The following is a 14,908-nucleotide window of genomic DNA, read 5'->3' on the forward strand; positions in this document are numbered from 1 at the left end:
ACATGCAGTGACCCCGAAGGAAGGAAGGAAGGAATGCAGGGAGGACCAATGACACATTGCATGTCAAAGGGTTTCCCAAACTGTAAAGGGGTGTTTGTCCTGCTCCTGGAACCTCTCTCAGGTCCATTCACTATGTGTTTCTTTTTTCTTTTTTTATTTTTTGGTGGAACCGGGGATTGAACTCAAGCCCTTGCACTTAACAGGGAAGCGCTTATTCCACTGAGCCATCTCCCTGGACCCCCACTATGTGTTTCTTATCCACCTCCCCACCTCAGGTCCTCATTCAGGAGTGAGTTCCTCCGGCCTGTTGATCCATCATCTTAGTTAATCCTCACAGTAACCACGCTAAGGCCTCTGGATTCAAGGTCAACATCTAAAACCAACTGCACTTTCATATTCTATGAACAAGGAGAAGAGCTGTAAAAACTTACCATGTATAGAATGTGTATGCTTGGGAATCAGCAGAGTTCTGTATGACCTTCCCACTGACACGTGACATATTACTGATAAAATACTCTAAATGAATACTGAGGTATGTCAGGTTCACGCGTAGATCAGAAGACTTGATGTCCTAAAATATTAATTCAAATTGACCTATAGGATCAATAAATACACAATCAAAATCCCAGCATCTATACATTAAAATGCAGCAGGACACAGCCATCTTGATAAAGAACAAAGGCTGGGGAGATAGATCAGTAGAATACGCGCTTCCCTGGCAAGCGCAAAGGCCTGAGTTCGATCCCTGGTTCCAGAAAAGGAAAAAAAAAAAAAAAAAAGAACAAAGGTGGAGGGTGCCAGTAACCGGACTGTAAGACTTCTTTTGAAGTAACCACAATGAGCCATTGACCTAGAGGTGGACAGACTGACCACTGCAACCACAAAACCCAGAAATGAGGCATACCAAATGCAAAAGGCAAAACACAAAATCTCCTATGAGAGAACGTAAGAGGATATTTGATTGATTTTTGCCTGGGAAACTTCTTAGCAATGACATCAAAAGTACTAAACATAAGGACAGGGCTGGGGAGATAGCTCAGTGGTCTAAGCACCTGCCTGGAAAGTGTAAGGACCCGGGTTTGATCCCCAGTACCACATGCTATGCCAGCCCTGGAACTGGGCCTGGTGGAGCATGCCTGTAATCCTAGTACTGGGGAGGCTGAAACAGGAGGATCACTACAAGGCCAAAGCACAAAGCTCCAAGATCCTGTACCAAATAAATAAAGGGAAGAATCTGATAAATTAAGAATTTCTCCTCAACTGAAAATGAAAAGGAAATTTTACATACACACATCAGTGTCAGCCCAGGCAGGGTGGGGACACAGACTGGGACATCAGCTCAGCCCCAGCAGCCGCCTCCTCTGTGTTCCCAGCCTGGGCTAGCCCTCAGCTGAGCACCTGTCCCCCTCCTCCCCCCACATCCAGGGCCCATATTCCCACTGCTGCTGCCTCCAAAAGAACCGGCACCTGGCTGCTGTCAGGAGCTTCTCTAGAAAGCGGATGGCCACCTCCCACTGACCAGGTGGGGGTCGGAAAGGCCCCATGCCAGAACTGAGGCAGCAGGATGTGTCCCATGGCATCCAGCAGGGGGAAGGCGCTCCCTCCAAGGCTGCCCTCCCAAGCAGCTCTCCTGTGCTCTAGGCCTGGGACTCAACAGGACAAATGCAACCTGGGCCAGCCTGAGAGGAGACATGGGAGTTACCCCAACAATGGCAGTGCCCTGGCTTTGAGCCCAGGCGGGGGTCAGCAGCCCCAGTGACACCCGGTGCACAGTGGCTCCTCTGTGCCCTTCTCTCCACCCTGCACTCTGGGAGGGACTGTCACCCCACTCCCCTTAGCCTCAGCAAGGGCTCTCTGAGCTTCCTTTCTTTGCCTGTAAGCTGGAGTAGAGTGGTCCTCTAGCACAGGCTTTGGTAAGAACTGAGTGAAATCTCATCTGGAAAGGAACAGGGTATCATTTAGAGCTCCCTGAGTGGCATTCTTGTTTTTTTTTTAACATATGGGGCTTGGTGACTCAGGACACAGTGGGATTGCTGGGGCTCAGAGTCTTGATCTATTTTTCTCCAGCTTCACAGGTTCTCAGGGCCCTGGGCTCTATTTCTTGTCTTTCCTGATCTAAAGAACAGAGAACATTTCCATTTGAGAACATTTCTATTTGGAGCCTTGAGAGATTAGACTAAAAAAGATTAGCAGCAAAAGTACAGGCACTGCAAGATTAGGATCAATTGTTTGCAGGAATTGCTCCTCTAATGCCTCAAAACTCACTGATGGAACAATGGATTGCAAACTCCCCAAGGGCAGGGCATGGGGTTGTCAGGTTCACTGTGGTGTCCCTAGACACACACACACACACACACACACAGCCCACCTCCCCACCTCCCAGGAGAAATGGGGGGCTGGAGACACCTCCAGTTTTCCTCCCACAGCCCAGCCTCAGGGTGCAGATGACATGGGGCTTCCAGCTGTTCCCAGCAGCACTCAGCTCTGGCCGACAACATCTTGGCCCGTGGCTGACACTCTCCTGGCCACAGCATTCATGGGATTGGTCTTGTCCTTGGTCTCTCAGACTGTGCCAACTACGCATCCTCCTTTAGAAACCAAAGTGTCTATGGGGTGGCATTTTGCACCGAGGGCATAGGCCATCAAGTGGAGAAATCAAGGGTCTCCTTCTCACTCCCACGGCTTGGACCTGAATAGCCAGCAGGATGACGTAGCTCTGGGCTAGGCATGGCAGTAAAACCTATAATCCTAGCAACGGGAAAGCAAAAGCAAGAAAAAAAAAAAGGGGGAAGCCAACCCGCCGCTGCTTCAGGAGACCCCACCTCAAAATACAAAGGTATCTCGGCATTCCCTGGCTTCAAGACCCCTTACAGGTGGGGGGAGAACAAAAGGAAAGAGGAAGGAAAGAAGGTTAGACTCGACTCTGCAGGTAGTGATTTGGAACCTGGTATACAGGGTACTCTGGGCTTCCGGCAGGAGAAACATGCAGTCACCGCCTTTAGAAACCAGACTCCACCTTCCCCAGCACTTTATGTCACACAGGGCAGAAGCGAATTTGCCCGCCAAGGCTACATTCCTGAAGACCTTCTCAGGGAAAAGGTGTCAAACAGATCATCTGGGCTGTCACTCTGTCTGTTCCTGAAGCCCTGTCCTGACTGGAAACTCAGGTCAGAGCAAGACCTGGAAGGACACTACAATTAGCCTAGATTCTCTTCTGCCTCCTGGCCCCTCGTCCCTCAGCTGCTCTGAGGCAGGCCATGGAGCAGTAGGCCATTAGCTGGCAACTAGGACAAGGAAAGAGGTGGGGTGGTGGGTTCTCCAAGATCCAGTCCTGGGCCACACCTCCCCAGGGCCCTTCAGGGTGGAGACATCTCCACTGTAGCACATCACTTCTCCCTAGAGCACCTTTCGCCCATGAGAGTGAGGCCTAATTTCATCCAGGTTGCCCGCTGGTTCTTTAACAGGTTCCCCATCTTTCATCAGCTTTGGAGTCTCTGAGGCAAGGTCTAGTGGGAGTTTAATAGCTGCCCAAGACTGCAAGGCCAGCCCTTTGAACTGTCTGGATCCCACAGGTGGGAGCTTCTCACCACAGCGTTAATTGAAGGGGCAGGGCTGCAGGTGCCCAGAGGGAAGTGCCAACAGCTTCCTTTGTTTCTGGGCAACTGTGGGAGACCTCTCAGATCATACCAGGTCCTAGAAGCAGCCAGATCTGCCAACGAATTGGCACAGGGATTCCCAACTAAGCCCACAGGCACAGAACCACTGCCCTCTCCTCTGGAGAAGCAGCGTGTTGATGCTCATTGACATACAGGTTCTAAAGTCAGCGTCAGGAAAGGGAGAGAAAGCTGTGTGCCTACAAGAGCCTCCTCAGCTCTCTGAGCCACACCACTCCCAGGGAAAACTTTCCTCCACTGGGGGAAGCACAAAAGGCAAAGCAGGCATGGTGGCACAGGCCTATAATCCAGAACTCTGGGAGTCTGAGGCAAGAGGACTACAAGTTCGAACCCCACCTGGGCAACTTAGAGACTTAGTAAGACTGTGTATAAAAATCATAAAAAGGGTTAGGGATGTAGCTCAGTTTGAAGGCCCTGGGTCCAACCTGCAGTACAAAAATCAACAAAAAAACTAAAATAAAGAAAAAGAAGGCTATAAGCTAGAGCCCTGCTAGAAGGTGCCTACTCTTTGGTGGGAAGATTCGTATGTATTCAACCCGGAGCAGCTTGGTTCCTTGGCCTGCCCAGGCCGGCCCATTTTAGTGTCACTTAGCAGAATAAAGGTTTCTCCAGTTTCCAGGGCAGACCCGACTCTCCAGCGTGCTGTGCACTGAGGTTCCTGTTGAAGACCGGGCAGCGCGCACGGCACACATCTGCACCCAGCGCACATCTGCACAGCCCCCCTAAGCCAAGCACACAGAGGAGAGCTTTCACTGTATTTGTTTTCCTTTCTCTCCCTTTCCTGTCGTAGGTGTTACATAATCCAGGAAGCGATCCAGCTGGAAAAGATGCTGGCTTGGAGGCAGGTGGCAGGAGGAAGGAAGAAAGACGCGGGGGCTGGACCCCTCTGCCCAGTGCCCAGAAATCTTCTCCACTAGGCCAGTCTCCCACTAACTGCCAAGGGTGTCCGTGTCTTTCTGAAGCACAGCTGGCTGCACGATCCCCAGCCCTCTCTTCCTACACTCAGCAATGTCCCACACCCTTGTTCTATGTCCATTTTAACTGAGTCAAACTGACAACACAGATGGAGCCCCAGAGCCCCCACAGTGGAGACGAGCCCTCCAACATAATGATTTTAATCACAACCACCTCACTTTGCCAGAGTAGGCAGATCAAAACAGAGTGGTCAGAGGCAGCATAGCCTGACTCCAAAGTCGCCCCTCGCTGTCCCACAGCCGTGGGCCTGGGCTCACGACCTCCCAGGGAGGCAACTTAGGCGATTTTGCTTATACTGGGGTGTGTCATTTCCACAAAAACGCTGAGACAATACTTTTTATAGGTGGAGAAAACCAGGGTTCAGAAAGGCCCTAATGACTTCTCCAGTGTTACACGCCCAACAGGAGTCAGAGCTGGGGTCCCAACTTGGGTGCAGCTGAGCCCAAAAGGCTTGTTTCTCCACTCTCTGTTCCCAAACTCCTCCACACTAGGAAACCCTGCGCTGGCCCCTAAAGCTCTCTAAGCACTCTCTACCTGGGCAGCAGCTCGCTGTCCAGGGATCACGCACGCATTCACGGGCTGAGGACTCCTGGGCTGGAGCAGACAGCAGGCAGAGGAGGAAGACGGAATGGCGATATTCGGAGGCAGCACAGCGCCATGCATCTGTTCCCATCTGGGGATCCCTCCCTCTCTGTGGGGCCGCTCTGAGGGGTGGACACAGCAGACTGGCATCCACAATCCCCCTGTTTTGTGTGGGTTTCATTCAAGCTGCGCACCTATGAGACAGAGGGAGAGAACTTTTTTTCATTTTTGGAAAGCACGCACGGGCAGCAACTGTGACTGGCATACTAAGCCATTCCTGTCACATGACCTGGGTACATCCCAGAACACCCAGAAGGATAGAAAAGGCAGAGGAGCAGAAGGAACGAGGTGTCTCCACACCGAGGGAAAGGAGAGAAAACTCTAGACAGAACAGACTGACTGTCCCTGAAGTCTGGGACTTTCCTGCCCTGGGTGGGGAGAAAAATTCCCAAAGGCTGGTGACATCTCACTAGTGAGGTGTTCTCCTGTGTCCCAGAGCACACCTGCCTGACACTCAAGGACAGAGGATCTCATGATGTCCACTGGCTCCTCAGTGCCAGAAGAGCACCAGAACCAGCCCCGAAGCAGTAACGCTTGTCCTCCGCTCTGCCGCTCACCAGATGTGCTACCCTGAGCAAGTGCCCTCCCTTCCCGTCCCCATCTGGGGGCAGAAATACAGCCCACTGTGATTTCTCACACGTCCAAAGCGGGGAGCCATGATGCATCTAACCTTCGATAGAAATAAGTCCTAGGCCCAGCGTCTTGACTGAACTCTGGCCTTGCCATTCCTTGAAGCCCCAAGCCACCAAATATTTATAGGCTAGGGCCAGCCAGATAGCTCAGCAGATTAAAGCGCCTGCTCAGGTAGACACAGGGGTCAGGATCTCTGGCATGCAGCGCCGGCCCTGCCCCCAGGGGCGCTGAGACAGCGATTGAGACGGGGCGTGGTGGCGCTCACCTGTAATCCCAGCACTCAGGAAGCTGAAAACAGAATTACTACAAGTCCGATCTGTGTAGTGAGGCCCTGTAGATCCTGCACTAAAATACGAAAAATTAAAATATAACTCTAAAAAAAATATTTCCAGGCTCCACAGCATCTCTGCGATGTATCAACTGGGAGGCTGAGCTGGAGACAGAAAGACATTCTATGATGTCAGGTGATTGTAGAAAGAAGCCTCCCAGGCCTCAGCTCTCCTCTCTGCTCCACTGCTAACTGAATGTCCTTCAGCAAGGCCTGCTCTCTGCACTCCACCTTCCTCCCCAGCTAGGAGATGAGACACCCACCTGGCAACCCCTCTACTCCATCTGTCAGAACACCACGAGAGCCCTCAGGGATGTACTCAAGCTTCACGTTTTCCAGGGAAGCTATAACTAATCCTGTTTCTCATAGTAATTTTTGTGTTAATGTATGTGTGTCATCCACAATAGCAGACCAGTGTGACTCCTGGTGGCCGATCTATGTTCATGTTTGTGGCACGAAACCCAGCATTCTATGATTTTAAGACTGGAACTACAATAGAAGGCTCAAGGTTCCAAGTACTGCAAAAGAGAGAGAGAGAGAGAGAGACAGACAGACAGACAGACAGACAGACAGACAGACAGACTCCTTACCAGGATGGAGAGAAAAGACACCACCACTTGGGGAAGAAATTTTTGAGGACAGAGGAGGGACAAGGAGGGGGTGATGTGACTAGAACTGTGTGCAAGGGGCTCTTTAACCCTGAAGTTTCTGTGCTTGCTGTCCTTTCTCCAGTGCAGGCTGGAGTTTCCCAATAAATCTTGCAACTGCAGCTTTGACACCTAGACTCCAGCTCTTGTAGTCAAACAACTTCATCATGGAGAGAAAGTTTCTAAGTCAACAAAAGTCTGCAGGTCCTGCTACAGGGCCCAGGGAAGCGGAACAGGCCTGGCAGATGAGAAAATCTGGTCTCAGGAACAGCCAGGCATCCTGCCCACACCTGCCCCACCAGCCGCCCGCCGGCGGGGCTGCAGAGCCTTTGAGCAGGGGCAGCAGCTGCAGGCCCCGGCAAGGGGAAGGGCTGAGCAGCTGGGCTCCTTCCCGGCCTCCTTCAGTAGCCAGCTCCCCTTACAGAGCAGGTGGAGGTGGGGGAGGCTCGCGGGGCTTCTCTTATTTTCCCCACCTGGCTGCAGTGTGGTTTGTGTGCTGGCGCCACCAAGGCGTTGGGGCTGGGGGAATCTGATCAGCTGGAGATGGGGGTGTTGTCTCTTCTAGGCCTGGGCAGTCCAGCCCTCCCTCCCTCCTGCACTACTGAGATATCTTTGGGTTGGGGGAGCTCGACATTCAAAGGTTGCAATAAATAAGCGGAGCTGTCCCAAGAGCTCAACTTGTCCTCTGAAATGCTGCTGCCCATGACCCTGTGGCTCAGAGAGTGATGCAGCCCAGGCATCCTGCAGATACGAGGCACTTGGTGGCTGCCCTCCAAGGACTGGCAGGAGGTCAAGGACATCCTGCCCCTGCCCCAGAACCTTACAGCATGGTCCCCACTGAGTCCTATCTCCCTCATGGTGGCAGGGCATCTGTTCCCTGGGCTTTCACATTATTGTCTTCAAATCAAGGGTGGGAGGCAAGGAACTGGGGTCGGGGAGCACACCAGCTTCTAAGCCAGCTTGAGTTGGCTCTGTGTTTCTCTCCCAAACTCTCCCAGAGTGACCCAACACATGTTATCAGCGGCTTACAGAACTTCACCAAGGTCACTCTGCCCTGCCTCGTACCGTCCCTGAAGCCTGCCATGAGAGCTCAATCTGTTCTCCACCTCTGTCAGCCCCCATGCCAGACCCAGGGGAGAGCCTTACACCTTGGGTGGAGGTCAATGGAGCCAGGACAGTAGGATCTGCCAGCCTGCTCTGCAAAACTGTTCCCTCCTCCTTGCTATGGCAGGCAAAGCCCTGCAAGTTTCCTCTATTTGTTCTCCTCTTGCATGCCTGGCTTGTAAATGCTACATCCCTTGGGCAGCACAGGGAAATCAAGGATGGCTGGGCAGAAGGGGCACTCCAGACTTTACAGCCATCAGTCTTAGCCAACAAGGGCCAAGCCAGGACTGCACCCAGGGCCTGGTGCTAGGTATGCATTAGAGGTACAACATACTTTCTCTTTAGGGGCCCATAGGCTTGGCTGGGAGGGAGAGCAGAGACGAAAAGCTCAGTCCCGATACCTGGGAACAAATGCTCAGTAGGGGCGACACAGGCACACTGTAGCAGAGCCTCTGAATTCACGGAGGCAGGACCCTTCTCTCCCTAGCTGGCATCCTTCTCTCCTCTTGGGTCAGGCTTGGGCAGCCCCTCAGGGTTGAGCAGACCCCACCATTCTGTGTCACTGGGGTCACTGGCAAAGGCCCAAGCCTTGCCTCTCTGACTCCTTCACTCTTAACCTTCTTCCCTCTCTCTGCGTGTCTATACTCACTTCTCTCTCTTTACAGCAGGAATATAATGTTCAGCTGCTTTTACACCCACTCCCTGAATGCTGCCAGCGAATAATGACTAAGGTGGTGGGTGGAAGTACAGCAAGTTGAGACCAATTTAGCAGACCAGGGTGCCAGGAGGAGGGTGATTTAGCAGCAAATGGCTTTGCAGCAGCAAGGGGCATGATGCCCCCAAAGCTGGCAGGCCAGTGAGCCAAATGCACAGTCCTGCTCTTCTGCAGGAGTTGCTCAGCCACCTGGAAGTGTGCAAGGTCAGATGCATGCACAGGGATGGGCAAGGCCTGAGAGCAAAACCCACCTCCACCCTGCATCTCGGCTCCCCTTCCAAGGACTCTTAAGTGGCCCCCCTGCTGCATGCCCCTGTGGCTGGGAGTCCCACCTAGACTGGGCCTTCTGACAGGTACTGCTTGGCTTAGGGGGATCTGCAGCTCTGCAGAGCTTCCACTGCTCCAGAGTGCCTGGGCACGGGAGACACCGAGAAGGTTCCACAGTGGAGAGGGGGGTGTCTGCCACAGGGAGGACAGCCCAGGTGGACAGAGGTATGGCTCTGCCACGTCCTGAGATCTTGAGAGGCTTTGAAGATGTGATCTGTGATGCAGGGCTGGGTATCACAGGGAAGCACATCTCAGAGAGAGGGAGAGACAGTGACGGTAGATGAATGGACTGTGGCATGTGCGTGAGCGTGCGCGTGCTCTGGCAGGCGTCCCGAAGGCAGTGATTGGCTCCCATGATGATTAACTGACATGGAGGCAAATCTATTAGCGATCCACAGAGGGCCACGCACCAGACACAAACCGAACCACATCTGTTCATGTACCAATCTGATCCATCACTTAGTTTACAAAATGCTTGGGGATACAAAGGCACAGAAAAAGTGAAGAAAATTCTCATGTCCCCATGTTGGAATTACAATAATTATGAAAGGAGCCGAGTTCTTATAATTAAAAAAAAAAAACCTCTTTCTTTTAAACATGAGCAACTCAGTGAACAGAAGCCTGTTGAATTACTAAGGCTCAGAGCAGGGGGTATAGCTCAGTGGTAGGGTATGCTCTTAGCATACGTAAGTGTCTGGGTTCAATCTCCGGTGCTGCCATCACCCCAAAACGGAAAAAAGAAATCAATAAGGCATGGTGGACATAGTGTGCTTGGGAGTCAGCACTGCTGAATTTGTATCTCCATGTTCCTATGAAAATATTGGTGAATGCCTCATCTCTAATAGGTTTCTGTCTTTAAACAAAAAAACTAACAAACCCTTTTTTAAAAAATGTATTTAGGGGGCCACGGAGATGGCTCAGTAGAATAAGTGCTTCCCTGGCAAGCACAAGGGCCTGAGTTCAATCCCCAGTTCCGCAAAAAAAAAAAAAAAAATGTATTTAGTACAGGGTCCACAGGGTCTCACTATGTAGATCAGACTTGTAGTGATCTTCCTGTTTGCAGCCTCCCAAGCACTGGGATTACAGGCATGTGACAGCATCCCCCAGGAGTGGGGCCAGCAAAGCACATTGGGGGATCCAATCCTAGTCCCTCCTTCTGCCTAAACAGGTGCTTTAATCCACTGTGCTATCTGGCTGGGCCTTCTTTCTGTCTTTTTGAAACAGGGCCTCACTGTGTACAGTTCAGGCTAACCTTGAGCTCACTTTGTAGCCCATGCTGGTCCCAAATTTGTAAGGATCCTCCTGTTCCAACCTCCTGAGTGCTGGGATTACAGGTGGGCCTCACCAAACTCATCTGCCAAATGGTAAGTCTTCTCACAGTCACTGTGAGGTGTTAATCACCATAATAAGTCCCCTTTAATGTGGAAAGTCTTGTGCAAATGAAAACGGCCATTAAATAAATATTTTAAAAAGAAAAGGGCCATTAAAAACATTCCAGCTAGCCTGCCTCGCGGTGAATGCTTGTAATCCCAGCACTTAGTGAGGCTGAGGCAAGAAGATCACCAGTTTGAGCCCAGCCTCACAACTAAAATATATTGGCCTTGCGAAACAGCCTGTGAGCCCAGCCTGGCCAAACCTGAGCTCTACTACAGAGACTCTGAGGAGGGGGAGCCCTATGGTGCAGTCTGCATGCACATGCTGGGCTGGGCTGGGCTGGGCTGGGCTGGGCTGGGCTGGCTGGGCTGGCTGGGCTGGGCTGGGCACCACAGTGGTGACAGGTGTGTCACCTCCCACTTGTCATTCACCAGCTCCTGTGACGGAAGGTGACAGACTCTTCCTAGGGCTCCCTTAGAAGAGAAAGGCCCATCCTCTCAGCTCTCACTGGCATCTTCAGAGCCTGCCTGAGGCGTTTGCTCCACCCACTCTACACTTCCAGAACCAGCATGAAACCAACCCACCACCTACCTTCCTTGCTGGGCAGGCATCTCACCCAGAGTCTCATCCACAGTCAGTGTGACAAGAGACTCCTCACTGATTCATGAGTGCTTCTTCTTTCCCAATTAGCATCACAAATTTTGGCCTTAGCATTGTTCAGCTTTTTGTAAAAATCACCCATCTCCCTGACACCCCACACGGAGAAGGTCCTTGACGGACTGTGAAGTGCAGGGCTTTTCACAAGTGAGTAATGATCTCTGAAAGGAAAATGACAATCATCACGGACCCCTGAGAGCACCTGTGACCACTGCAGGGTGGGAGATGCTGAGAGGAGGCAACGCAAGAGAAGAGAGCCACCAGAGCGTGTGGCCCTGGAGGAGTCTGGGCTACACCCCCTGCCGAACATGGTAGCAGCTCAGCTCCTCAAGCAGCCCTACAGCCAAACTGCAATGCACAAAGATCCATTCAAAAGCAACCTCAAAAAGCAGAGATGTAAATTGCCCAGCTTCCCCCAAGCAGTTGGCTACTTCTTCATTGGCAAAACCCCAGAAACACCTCATCTCTGCCCTGCCACCATCTGCCCCTGAGGTTCTGAGCACACAATTAAAAACCCCAGGTCTAAATCTCGTCTAGCACCTTCCCTTGAGTGACTGCGCTGGTGGGTGGGCAGACTCACTGGAGAGGGAGGGCCAGAACGGGTGGGGGCTGCTCTGGGCCCAGCCCTGTTTCAGCAGAGGGCCTAGGAGAGAGGACAGGAAGTGAGAGGTCACATGGGGACTGTGTGCCCAGTTGGAAGTTGCACTGGGAACTGTGCTGACACCCAAGGGTCTGGAGCAGCCCTCTTTGTCCCCATCACGCAGGCCTGCTCAGGTTAGCCACATGCTGTATTGTGCTGGGAATTCAGGGCATCATCTCACCTCTAGGCATTCTGCAGCTCATGAGAAGTGGGTGACAGGGCAGGATGGCAGCAGGAACTTAGGGGAAGGTACCTGAATGCTACTAAGGAAAGGATGGAGGAAGCAGGGAATCGATCTCCATGTTTATAACCAAACAGGCCTATGGGGGCTGCAGTGGGGAAGGTCAAGGGGTCAGGGAGATGGCTCAGTAGAATAAGCGCTTGCCTGGCAAGCGCAAGTACCAGAGTTCAGTCCCCGATTCCACCAAAAACAAACAAACAAAATAAAAAATAAAAAAGAATAGTCTACACAGGAGGAATAATGTGTTTCTATGCTCAGTGGTAGCAGGAAAATCTGGAAGGAACCATGGTCTGAAATCTTAGGTTCCCAAGTTCAAATCCCTGCCCCTCTATCATTCAGCCTAACTTACTTAATTCTCTTTGATAATCATACATGGCCTACTGGGCTGCAATGAAAATTAAAGGAGATAATGAATAAAAGTACTAGGCACTCTGTGTACTAACTGGATAGCATTAAATCTCATTAAATATTATCCGTCACACTGTCTACAAGCTGCTTGCCACAGGTTCTTCATCATTGCCTTAGTCAGCTCGGTAGCCTCACTGCTTATCCCAGAGCCTGGTATTTTTGTAGACACCAATGAAAATGTATTGAATGATTTTTTAAAAAAATTTTGGGTGGGGAAATAGGTCAGTGGTTTAAGCGCCTGCCTAGCAAGCACAAGGCCATGAGTTCAATCCCTGGTACCAAAAAAAAAAAAAATTTAAAAATGTCGTTTATTTGGACTCACAGTGATCCTGTCTCAGCCTCCCCAGCACTGAGATTACTGGTGTGTGCCACCATGCCCAGCTTCAGTGGCTGGCATGGCAAGCCCAGGGTTCTGGGGCTGGCACAGCATGCAGTACCTCATATCAAACTCAAGTCCTTGTACTTGCCAGGGAGGCACTTAGACTGCTGAGCTGCCTCCCCAGCCCTTGAATGAATGTTGAGTAAGTGCCAAAACATATCGATAAGTTCTCAGGATTTGAAAGCCATTTTTATCCGGAACCCATCTGTCTCTTCAACCAACATGTAGACCCTTGGCTTCTTGACAGTACATGGTAAATCTTACCACTACCCACCTGCAAAGCACTGGCACACACCCCCCCCCAGCAACCCAGCAACCCACAGCCCCTGCCACCATCTACTAAGCCACACAGACAGACAGGGCACCGCCTACAGACACCAGAGTGCACAAGAGCCAGTGTTTTAGTGGCTTACCTCACCAAGCGCACAGCAACTGCTGTAAACGTTAACTAACCTCCCTGATCAAGAGCAGATGTCTGGTCTCCCCTCTTTGCCCTACAGGCTGGCTTCCTTCTTGTGTTTTTTGTTTTGCTTTATTTTGTTCTTTCCCTCACCTGCAGCAGGATAAGCACTTCACACTTCTTTGTACTCCGCCTAGCCCTCTTTCTGGAACTCCCCACCTGATTTCACTCCAATTTAAGCTCTGGGCCCTCTGGGAACACCCTTCTTTTCTGCTGTCTCCACTCCTCCACTAAAGACACAGAAAGTAAATGTGGCTCATGCCAACCTGGTAGTTATGCTGTCAGGACAAAGGAGATAACAAATGAGATAACGTCTATGATGCGCAGAACCAGCCCAGAAGAAAGGCGCTGGATAAATACAAGGTGCAGGGCCACGCCTGATTAGTGTGCCTGCTCTGCCCACGGACTCCTGCCCACAGGCTTCTCCAGCCTGGAACACAAAACACTTCCGGTCTGCAAAGGCTAGCTCTAATACTCCTAGGCACACATCCTTCAAACACCTCCATTTTCCCTCCACGTGCCTGCAGAAAATTGTTTTTGAACTTCAGAGGAAGCTCCGGTTACAAACCCTCTCCAGCTCTTACTCCAAGCACAGGAAGGACTGCCAAACCGGCAGCTCATCTCTGGCTGGGTGCCTGCAGGGGCTCTCATAAGTAGTGGGCTGCCCTTCCAGTCCATGAACACTCTTATCTGGAGCAGTCTGCTGTCCAGAAGAACTTGATGCCTTCCCACTATCTTGCCAGCTCCGGGAGACTAGGAAGAGGGGGAACGGGTTGGGGCTCCAAGCTCTATGCATCTCTTAATCCTGGGAAACTGGGGAGTCTGAGGCCATCAGGTCTGCAATACTTTCCAAGGCCCGGCGCTCGTGGGCGAGCAAAGAACACTCATAGACTCCACCATTCAAGCCTTTCCACTTGGAGCAGGAAAGAGAAACAGCCCTGGCCCTTGGAGTTTTGATGCCTGTTGCTGCCCAGTTGTGCGACAGGGAGTTAAGCCAGTGCCAGGAGGGAGGGGGCCTGGCTGCCTTTGCGGATGAGGGAAAGATGTCCCGGAGTTTCATACAGAACTGACCCTGGAGACCTACAGCTTGAGGAGGTCCCCAGGACACCCTGGCTCATCTTCTTGCTTTAGGTCGACCTCATCTCCATGTGACTTACTCCTTCAGGGAAGCATGCCAAGCCTCTACCCAGGTCCAAGCGGCCCGCGCGGTCCCAGCCCATCTCCAAAGTTCCAGGCCATTAAGTTCAGTGGCCGGTCTCTGACTGTCTGACCGAGCTCCCTCCGGAGGTCTGGGCCCCTCAACTCCTCACCTACGACAACAGTGTCACTCAGCACTCAGGTCCAGAAGATGGGATTCGGGGCTGGGAGTGGATAAACCCTGCCTGCCAGAGACAGAGACAAAGACGGACTGACAGACGCCCCAGCCTCCCCTCGGGGCTGGAGCCAGAATGGAAGCACCCACGGTGGCAGCGGAGGGTTAGACCCTGACACGCACCCTCAGAAACAAAGACACCCAGACAGACATGGACCCGACAGACAAAGCCGAAGAGACGCGCGGACGGACACACGCACACGCGGCGGCGCGGGCGCAGCTCTTCGGAGCGGGCGCGACGCGGCTCCAGGAGCGCGGACCCGTGCGGCCGCACCTTACCTGCCCGCCGCGCCTCGCCGCCAGCTGGGGATCTTTTTTTTTTTTTTTTTTTT

At 52.1% G+C, this 14,908-nt stretch overlaps 1 protein-coding gene across 2 annotated transcripts in view; it reads right to left on the bottom strand.

Moving 5' to 3' along the window:
* Positions 1-14,908, bottom strand: part of Lzts1 (leucine zipper tumor suppressor 1) — a 68,711-nt gene that overhangs the window by 36,221 nt on the left and 17,582 nt on the right. Inside the window, exon 1 of one of the 2 annotated variants that reach the window (XM_004630625.2) lies at positions 14,856-14,905. The exons of the other annotated variant lie outside the window; for it this stretch is intronic. The gene's annotated coding sequence lies outside the window, so the exon portion shown is untranslated. Of the gene's footprint in view, positions 1-14,855; positions 14,906-14,908 lie in introns of those variants that run through there. 2 annotated transcript variants of the gene reach the window in all.

This window comes from Octodon degus, unplaced genomic scaffold, assembly GCF_000260255.1.
Source record: "Octodon degus isolate 3935 unplaced genomic scaffold, OctDeg1.0 scaffold00036, whole genome shotgun sequence".
NCBI lineage: Eukaryota > Metazoa > Chordata > Mammalia > Rodentia > Octodontidae > Octodon > Octodon degus.